The following is a 10,174-nucleotide window of genomic DNA, read 5'->3' as shown; positions in this document are numbered from 1 at the left end:
TTGCGGTTAACTTATTAGCAAGATTCAGTTCTACTCCAACCCGAAGACATTGGAATGGGGTCAAGTATATTCTTCGTTACCTCCGTGGAACAACTAATATGGGATTGTTTTATCCTAATGGATCAAACTCACAGTTGATTGGATATGCAGATGCTGGCTATCTATCTGATCCACACAGGGGTCGATCTCAAACAGGATATTTGTTTACTTGTGGAGGTACTGTTATATTATGAAAATCTGTGAAGCAAACATTATCTGCTACTTCTTCGAATCACTCAGAGATTATTGCTATCCATGAGGCAAGTCGGGAATGTGTTCGGCTGAGATCACTAATTCACCATATTTGAAAAAGGTGTGGTCTATCCACAATCAATGATAGCCCAACAATCTTATATGAAGATAATACTGCTTGCATCACCCAGATTAGAGGAGGTTATATTGAAGGTGACAGAACGAAGCATATTTCACCTAAGTTCTTTTATACTCATGAACTCCAGGAGAAAAGTGATATTGACATCAAACAGATACGGTCAAGTGAAAATCTGGCAGATTTATTCACCAAGGCATTGCCAACCGCAACATTTAAGAAGATTGTGCATAACATTGGAATGCGACAACTTAAAGACCTTTGATCATGCATTTTTCAGGGGGAGTCAAGGACCTTGAAGATTTTGTGCCGATTATACTCTTTTTCCTTCGCTAAGGTTTTGTCCCACTGGGTTTACCTTTGCAAGGTTTTAATGAGGCAATCCTAAAGTACTTGGTGGTACATAAGAATACTGTACTCTTTTTCCTTCGCCATTGGTTTTTTCTCATTGGGTTTTTCCTTGGCAAGATTTTAACGAGGCATGTTCTTTGTGTGTGGTCATCCAAGGGGGAGTGTTATGAATCCACCGTATTTAGGTGGATGACCACTTAACCTTCACCTCTTGAGTTTCCCCACCTCTTGGGTTTTCCATCTTTTGTAACTCCTAGATGTGCCCCTTACCCCTTGGGGATGTCTACATTCATCCACCTTTTCACCTTCTCTTGTCCTTTAATTGTCTTGTGATTATGACTATTATATCTCCTCATTATCACCATTATATCTCCTCATTATAACCCTAGGCCTATAAAAGGATACCCTGAGGAGGATGAAATGTACAAGTGAAAAGAGAAAGAAAGACATTAGAAAGAAATGAGAAATACTATTAGTTCATGAAGAACTAATTTTCTACAATTTCCGTGTTTATTTTCTTGTCTCCAATCTCTTTACCTTTTATTTTACAACAATATTCAAATAATGGTATTATAACTGTTATAATGACTGTTATATCAATAACGGCCACTCTTCATTTTGTTATTAAGGTGAATAATATGAGATATAAAATGACAATTCTCCATTACACTATTAAGTAAATAATATGAGAATATATAATAGTTGTTATTTTCATTATTTTCATTATAAGTCCATTATAACATAAATAACAGTCATTATTTTTATTGTACTTTCTTTCAAAAAAAAAATCTAAGTTCCAAAATTTTTTCTCAAAATTCTCCCTAAAAATGATTTTATCATCAAAAATGTATATTACTTTATCTAATAGAAACTAAGAAAAAAATAAGGTTGTTAATTTTTTAATATTATCTTTTTTTTTCTAACATCAATTCTGTACTATTATTATGAGTAGCTGCCATATGAGCAGACACTCTTTTGTTTTTTTTTTTTTTGTTGTGTTAGAATGGATGATTCATGTCTCACGAGTACGAATGCATCCAATAAAATCAGAAAACAGAATATTTTGAAACGCCTATGGCAGCTCTTCATTTCAGCCCACAAGGTACTACCAGCAAGCTGACTACATAAGCAGCCACCTAATATGCAGCTTCATTAACTTCACAGAATACATGCTTGATGAGCAAACACTTTTATACTGCAATGAATGATGCGTGAGGTAAACCTGAGACCCGCATAGAGAGATATGGGGCGGATGCAGTAAATCTGAGACCGCATAGAGAGATATGGGGCCTCCGCGGGATACCGTTCCCCACAACCGTTTTGAGACGTAGCTATATATACTCTAAAACGTTATTAACGGAAAGGAAGAGAGAAGGGGAAGGCGAGAGCGTAGCAGCGGCGACACCATGCTCCTCTCGCCGGTACGAAAGCCTCTCTCTTCCCCCTCTTCCTCTTCCTCCGGTTTTCTTCTTCTTCTTCTCTCCGCCCTCTCTCCTTCCCTCCCTCGACCTCCCACCGCCTCCTCGTGTCCCGGCCGCCGCGTCCTCAGGGCTTCCTCGTCCTCCTCGGCAGTGGAGGGAGCGCCCAAAAGAAGCCCCAGATTGGAATCTATCCTCGGGATCACATCCAGGATCGGAAACAGCGCGATGTCCGTTTCTTCCCTTCCGTTTTAGGTTTTCGACTTCTATTTAGATGGCAGCATATTTTCTCTTTTTTTCTTGATTTGATTTTCTTTCTTGATTGCTTCTGCATTAGGGTGTTCGTTTTCCCTGTTTTTTGAAGCTGGTTAGGTGGTGATTTTCTGGGCTTTGATGAAATCTTGAAATTCAATTCGTGCAGACTTTTCCACTTTTGTATTCGTTATTGCGCTTGCTTTATTTCTTTTAAATTTTTGCTTCTTTTGGGGCTCAATTTGGAGCTCATTAAAGTTATTGGAGGCATTAATTTTACAGGACTTAAGTGAAATTTAAAGAAAGCTGCAATCTTGGAGCCTTCTACCAATGGGTTTCCTCTCTTTCTTCTCTTCTTCTTCTTTTCTCTCTCTCTCACAAAGAAAGAAGGCGAAAGCTACGAGGAAGGTGACCCTCCTTTACCAAGATGGCAGAATCGGGAAGACCAACATGTCATGCAAAAGAAGATCATTCTAATTCTGTTAACTGTGAACATATTATAATGTATATGAGATAATTGCTGAAAACAGAATCTGGTTCCAGCAGACTAATGGGTGGGTGTTCGGTTAAAAGATTACCAGAAATCAAATTTTATACCCAAACAGATCAACATGGCTACACGGTTTACAATCTTTTGCTGCTGCACCATTGAATACTGACTTTCCTGTTGCTGCATTTGACTTCACTCTACAACAATATGACCAAATGCTGTCGTAACTTGCATCTTTTGGTAAACCTAGAAGTGAAAAATGTATGTTTCATTTTGTCCTGAGCAATCAACTAAAAAATTATTGATACTAGCAGCACTGACCATATGATCTCTTGCCTCAAGTTAATTCTGTTGTCTGAACTTTTCTTTATTTATCTTCTATCAAATTGCCTATTTTGTGAACCATTCAAACTACTCATGTTTCTCATGTTTGTTGTGTATAACTTACTTCCTAATCACCATTATGTAATATCTAACACGTGCCCTCTTTTAATTTTCATCAACTTTAGTTAGCAAAATCATTGAGTCTCTTAATTGCTTGGTTATGTTTTTCTTCTAACTATTTGTTTTTCTAGATATACATACAAATAAAGATAATTGGAGGGGGTAGGGGGGATCACAGTCTTGGCATTTGGAGGCTAATTTCAACTCTTTTGCTTACTCTGCTGTGCAGGTAAATACATTATTTATGGAACTGGCATTTCAGACATCCTCTGCTGTCTTTTTCCAATCACTTATCGCATATGGACTCCTACATTTCAATCTTCAAAACTAAACTTGTACTATCTTTCCTTTAACCAAATGATGTTGTTTGCTATTTTGTTCGAATAGTGTTCTTAGTACTTCTTGCTTTGATTCAATAAATTGTGATGTTCAGAGCTCATATTATCTTGTGTTTATTTGATGCTATTCAAATCTGATGCTTTCTCTAGTTTATAATTTTTATTTTAAATCCTATTCTAACTCTTCCATGAATTCGTTAGTCATGATATTTATGCCTTCTTGTTTGTTATTATTATTCATGGATCATCGTAGTTTTCTAGACTCTAAGCATGGTTATCTCAACCCTTCTCAATGAAACAGGGTTGTTAAATGAAAGCCCTGACATTCTCTAAATGTGCCACTGCTCTTTGCGTTTAAGCTAACGACCCTTAAATTGTTATGGTGATGGACTGTTTGTATGCTTTCTGTTGATGCTCTTATTAATTAACTACCTACGGGTGCTAAATGGTGGTTTATATTTCAAAAATTATTCACCATGAAACTATCTGATGACGCTGTTTCTGTTTCTGAATGCTTGTGTCAAACAGACAACATTGCTTCCTAGCAGTCCTTGTTATAACATAAATAAAGCTGGCACTCATAAGAGCTATACCCTGCCTGTTTTGAATTCTTTATACCAATTCACTATTACATCTCATATTCTCATTTTACCCTTTCCTAGGTTTTGATGAAAACTCACAAACATTTCATGGACATTCTTCACTATTCGGTCCCAAAACTTTTCCCAATTTTGCATGTATGAGGTCCCACCAATCTTCTTAGTTAATCTCCAATCAAAATTTAGGCCAAACCTTCTGTTGATTCCTTGGTGCTACTAGTGGCGTGAATTTGGGCACTGGGAGTAATTATTTTAGTCAAAAATTTTCTTATTCTTCTTTATACTTAGTTTTCAGGGCTGTTTACTATTGGTTTGGATATCCTTAGAATGACAAACCAGGGAAGTTAGTACCTAAACCATTGAACGTATGAGTTTTAAGACTAGACATCGAAGGCAAAGGTATAACCCTTTATTGGTGAGTAAACTTAGGAAAGTAAAGTGAGATTTCCCAGAGAAATCCTTTAAGACTCCCATCTCCAGAATATTTAGCTATCAATAGTAAAATCCTAGAACAGTGGGAGTCTTGAATTCTATATTTGGTAAAATCTTGCTTGAACAGTGTTAGAGGACCTTCACATTTGTTTTAAGCTCTAATAGAATTATGGTTTCTTTTCACAGAAAATTATCTTATTGTTTTAGAATGTGTGTTGTTGATACTCCAGAAGAGTATCAAAGTCTGAAGCCTGAAGATGAAACATGTTGTAAATAGAACTGCAGTAGAAACTTGTTCCAGAGTAAAAGCTCAACCTTTAGTTAATAATGTAGTGCAGTATCTACATCAGTCAAGTCATCATCACCATAGTTACGAGTAACAAAAATTATCCAAATATTAAGGTTTGGATATGTGAACCCGTTCCTTTAAGGGACAATATTTGATGTCCCTGCCAGCTTCTTCAAAATCATTCCTCATTTCCATTGATCTCTTTTTGCAGTATATCTTGATATTTATATCATTTTCTTCAATATAACTTTTTCATATTTGGCAAAAGCTTGCCGGAACAGCAGTAGAGGACCTCCATTTTTGGTTTCTATATAGGGTTATGGTTTGTTTTAGCAGAAAGTGATTTTATGGTTTTAGAATATTTGCTGCTGAACATCTGAAGCCTGAAGAATGAAACACATCATAAATAGAATTGCCATAGAAACTTGTTCCAGGGAAACTTTTAGTTGTTGATGCAGTAAAGTACGTAGATCAGTCAAGTCATGCATCATCAGGTAACAAACCTTATCCAAATATTAAGGTTTAGCTTTGTGAATCCATTCCTTAAGGTTAAGGGCAATTTCTGATGTGACTGCTTGTTTCACCAAATTTCTGATGTCCCTGCCAGTTTCTCCAAAATCATTCCTCATTTCCATTCATGTCTTTTTGTGGCGTATCTTGATATTTATATCCTTTTCTTCCATGTAGCTTTTCATATTTGGCAAAATCTTGCCGGAACAGCAGTTTAGGACCTCAAATTTGTTTGCTACTTTTAAAAAATTATTATTTCTTTTAACAGAAGTTAATTTTATGGTCTTAGAATATTTCTTCCTGATACTCCAGCAAATCATCAACATCTGAAGTTTGAAGAATGAAACATGTCATCTGTAGAAACTTGTTCTAGAGTAAAAGCTCAACCTTGAGGCTGCATTTGGTTCAGGCATAAGCAGGCTAAAGGCTTAACCAAGGAATAGTTATGCCGGTCAAACTTGCAATGACTGGCATGACTATTCCAGAGGGGAGCTGTCATAATTCACTCCTTGGCATAAAGGCGCCTTTTATGCCTACTTTCTACTTTTTTATGGACAAGAAAGTCATCATCCAAAAATTATTCCAAAAACTAGAGCCAAACAAAAATTGGCATGACTCAGGGCATAACTATTCCTTTAAGCATAACTTTTCCTATTCCCATTTTTTCTTTTCCCTGAACCAAATAAAGCCTTAGTTAATAATATAATACAATACTTACATCATCAAATCATTCATCATCATGTTCATGAGGTATCAAACCTCATCCAAATATTAAGGTTTAGATTTGCGAATCCATTTTTGAAGGGACAATGTTTATGTCACTGCCAGCTTCGCCAGAGTCATTCCTTTTTTCCATTCATGTCTTTTTGAGTCCTTCCCCACCTCAAATTGAACCTGGATCCCCTCTTCTATTCTATGTTCCTCACATCTTTATTGCATATGGGCATGCCATCTCAATAAAATTCACTAATGCTTCCATAGTGATGCAACTATTGTGCCTCCTCAAATGTACTCATATCCTACTTCCATTGAACCTATCATATCCATCAAAGCATTTTATATCCACGAACCTATAACCTAAAGCTCATGGCCAATCTTTGTTGCCAATATTTTGAACCATACAGCACAAGTAGATGGTTTCTTGATTCTTTCCCCTAATTCTATACTGTCTTACATACAAAGATTGGATTCTTTAATGGCGGAATCTAAGAAGGATGTGTGTCGAAGCACCAAATATACTTCATGAAGATGAAAATTTTTGAACCCGTGCTGAATTGTTCTGCACTCTAGAACTGATTAAATTTTTAAAAATTAACTTTGACATAGCCCATAATGCTACACTTGATTCTTGGGTATTGAAGAAAAAGGTAATTATATCTTCATCAAATGCATAATTATATGATGAGCTTCTGCCAGAATTGTGCATTACATGCACATAATTTCCTCCTTCCTCTATGAAGATTCATATTTGTATCCCATGTTTATTTTTTATCTTGGTATCTGAAAGGACAATATTAATGAAGGCTACTGTGCTGAAACTTTACTTTCCACTCAACAAACTATTGGTGGGTTTTTACTCGGAAGTATGATCTTTTAAAGTTTTGGAAAAGTGCTTTCATAAATAATTTCTTCAAATAATAGTGACTTTCTTTTGGTTGCTTGCGATGTGTACAGGATTTGGCAACTAATTATATATGCTAATAATTTTGTAATTTCTACACGAGGCCATTGCAAGTACTTTACCTTGGTCCATATGTCAGTGACTTCAGTATAATATCGGTACTGTCATCAGTTACATTATCAGCTCTTGGATAAGTTACTGCTTATATTGGGGAAGGGATATTTGAAGTGAAAGTTGGAAATGGAACGTCTCTTTTAAAATTCACAGGTATCATATCATACTTGCCCGCATCATTTGGATGAACAGTTAGTTGCACAAGCATTTCAGGATAGAAACTACATGGGACTTGCTATTAGTCCTTGGTATTGTATATGTCCAGGTAACTCCATTTTCTTTTCCCTCAAAAAAAGATTTATTTTAAATTTATTGTTTTGGGATAACCGGCATCCCAACAAAGGGTTTCAGGAAGCTGAGAGGAAAATACCACTCAATTATTGTTTGAGATGCAGCAGTAGAAGCAGGGGGCTTCAAAAATCTGCATATCTTTCTTTCAAGGTTTGTAACGTTTTCTCACTTATGTGAATCTATTGTGCTCAGGAGTTTCTGTTGGTGCTTTTGATGTAATTTTATTTATTGTTGTGAATTGTGATAGTGTGTAGGTCTGTATATCTTAGTCAAAAATTTTCAGAACCATTATAATTCAAGGTCTTATACTTTGATTTAGGATTATGTTGTGCCATCTTCTTAGGTCAATAATTTTGGTTTTTCCATGTTTGTTTTAGATGCTTTTAATGAGATGGCCAAAAATAGAAAACAATATAATGTTTGTCCATAAACTAAAATGATATCATGCATGAAGTGTCAATGTATTTGAGATCGTTCTATTACGAAACAGAGAAAATAAATGATACAAATCAAATAGCAGACTGTATGAAGATCTGGATATAAGGATTGTAACTTCCAAGATTGTAGTTGCAAAGCTCATCATTATATGTTTATTTAGCTACACTTTTCTTCTTTGTTATATCCAGAACTGTTGTTTTGTCAGGAGATTGGTTCAGATATGTCTAAAACAGACTAAATGAGGCTGAAATCCATGGCAGTTTTGGTTCTTGTTACATTTTGGAAGGCTAAGCTTTGAACTTCCACTTCCGGGATAAGTTAACTTTATTATTAAAACTCTAATGCAGAATATGAGGAGTAAAAACCTAGTTTTGATTTTTACTTTCTCAGCATGACTCTAGCTTGTGAAAACTGAAACAAAAGGTAGGTTATCACACTTACATACATGAAGAATTTTGAAGAGGACATGAGCAAGGTCAAATAGCCATTTTAGATTTACTTGATTTTGTAAAGGTTGAAGTATTGACAAAAATGAATTAAAGTTGAGACATGTTTTATCCATGTGTGCAATTGATATGGGATGACTTATTGAGTTATAGAGCTAATAATGGAGAACATTATTAAATGACTTATTTTCATGTATGGGATGACTTAATGAGTCATAGAGCTGCTGTGACACATCCAACATTCTGAAGGTATATCCTTATAATTTTGTTTTTGGTAAGAATATTCTTATCGAATTTCATCACCTAAAGTTTATATTGAACTAAATAAATGATAGTCAGGCTCAGACTACTGCAGTGATGCCTCATTTTGTATATTTCTTTCCTGTGTTTGGGGGAATATAAATTTTCAATTTATTGCCTTTGCTGGACTTTCTACACCGAGAATGAGTCATCGTTTTTTTTTTATATTGGGTGGGTGGTTGGGTGGGTGCAACAGGAGTCATAGGTTTTGCTGGCCACATAGTTTGATTTTATTTTTCTAAATCACAATTGTACTCCAAAGATACTTTCTTTTCCATTTGACTTGGCCGCTTTTATTTTCCATTTCACCTTAACCATATAGGTTTTGGGAAAACTTCATTTTCTGTCTCTGTAGTCGTTTACCAACCACTGCCTTGTAATTGCTGTTGTCACCATGCCTTTTTGTTCATGCTTTTGTTTTGCTATATCAAACTAATATGGCTAGCTACTTCCCAAAGTTGTGCTAGCGATGTTGGCACTAACTTTCAGTCCTGGGTTCAAATCTCAGTACACTTTGCTATTGGTTATCAATCTGTTCACGATCTTAATGAAGTGAATTTGGATAGGCCTGCCCATCTTTTCTCCGGCAGCTCCTACCCTAATCGGTGTATCTCGGTTCTGCACTGTCCAAATGGATGATGGCCACTAATTTTGGCACATGATCTGTTCTGGTTTTGCTATTGGTCCTGGAAAGCTTTTTTTTTTTCCTTCCATTTTGCCATAGTTGGTTGGTATCTTTTCCCATTTTATAGTTTAATAGGGGATCCAGCATCATAGAGTATTCAATTACCTGTAGGAAAGGAAAAGAGACAGCCCATGCGGTCAGCAAGGAATAGAATGGAGAGCTCATGAGACACCTTATGTAAAGCCTACGTTGGTTTAAGGCTTTACACCTTATGTAAAGCCCGCGGGTCCGGGTTGGATCCTAAAATTAGATCCGAATTATTTTCTGGATCGGGTCTGGGTTTACCGAACAAACCCGATCCGACCCAAATGGACCCGAAGAGAGAGAGGAAAAGTAAGAGAGAGTTTTTGTGTGTGTGTGTGTGTAGGTGTGGGTCATGGTACTATTGGTCGTTTTTAAGTGAATTTATGGCGGGTTTTCAGGGCAGACAGGAAGGAGATATGGGTTTCTTAGGAGCTTGTTAGCTTGTTCCCTAGGGGATGGGAAATGCCCTCCATCAAGGAGGGAAAGCTTTGGACCAAAAAAAAAAGAAAAAAAAGAAAAGCCTTAAGGGGAGTACGGTTCAAGCGTGGAAGGATAGAAACAAGCATAGGTTCACAGAATCCAAAGGAACCTTGGCCCGTCAAGATTCTCTCTCGATCTATTACAATGTTGATACCTCTGGTGTCTCGGTAGCTGGCTTTTTTTTTTCCTTCTGTTTTTTGGTTTTTGTTTCTTTTAACTTTTGAAGGGAGAAAGTGAGGGAACACTGAACTGAATATGGGTCATGTGCCAGTTTTCTGCAATGGA

At 36.3% G+C, this 10,174-nt stretch overlaps 1 long non-coding RNA gene across 5 annotated transcripts; it reads left to right on the top strand.

The window, feature by feature from the left end:
• Positions 1–2,092: 2,092 nt before the first annotated feature.
• LOC108511096 lies at positions 2,093–10,018 on the top strand. 5 transcript variants are annotated; one of them, XR_003384625.2, is made up of 3 exons: positions 2,100–2,366; positions 3,552–7,666; positions 8,160–10,018. It is a non-coding gene; the product is annotated as an uncharacterized LOC108511096 (long non-coding RNA). The 5 variants fall into 5 exon arrangements; XR_001879129.3 differs by lacking the exon at positions 8,160–10,018 and having other exon boundaries at positions 3,552–3,657; positions 7,165–7,834; XR_003384624.2 differs by lacking the exon at positions 8,160–10,018 and having other exon boundaries at positions 3,552–7,269; positions 7,379–7,834.
• The last annotated feature ends 156 nt before the right edge of the window (positions 10,019–10,174 follow it).

The sequence above is a fragment of the Phoenix dactylifera genome, chromosome 1, assembly GCF_009389715.1.
Source record: "Phoenix dactylifera cultivar Barhee BC4 chromosome 1, palm_55x_up_171113_PBpolish2nd_filt_p, whole genome shotgun sequence".
Classification (NCBI taxonomy): domain Eukaryota; kingdom Viridiplantae; phylum Streptophyta; class Magnoliopsida; order Arecales; family Arecaceae; genus Phoenix; species Phoenix dactylifera.
Note: the sequence above shows the minus strand (reverse complement) of the source record. Positions and strands in the feature narration are given on the sequence as shown.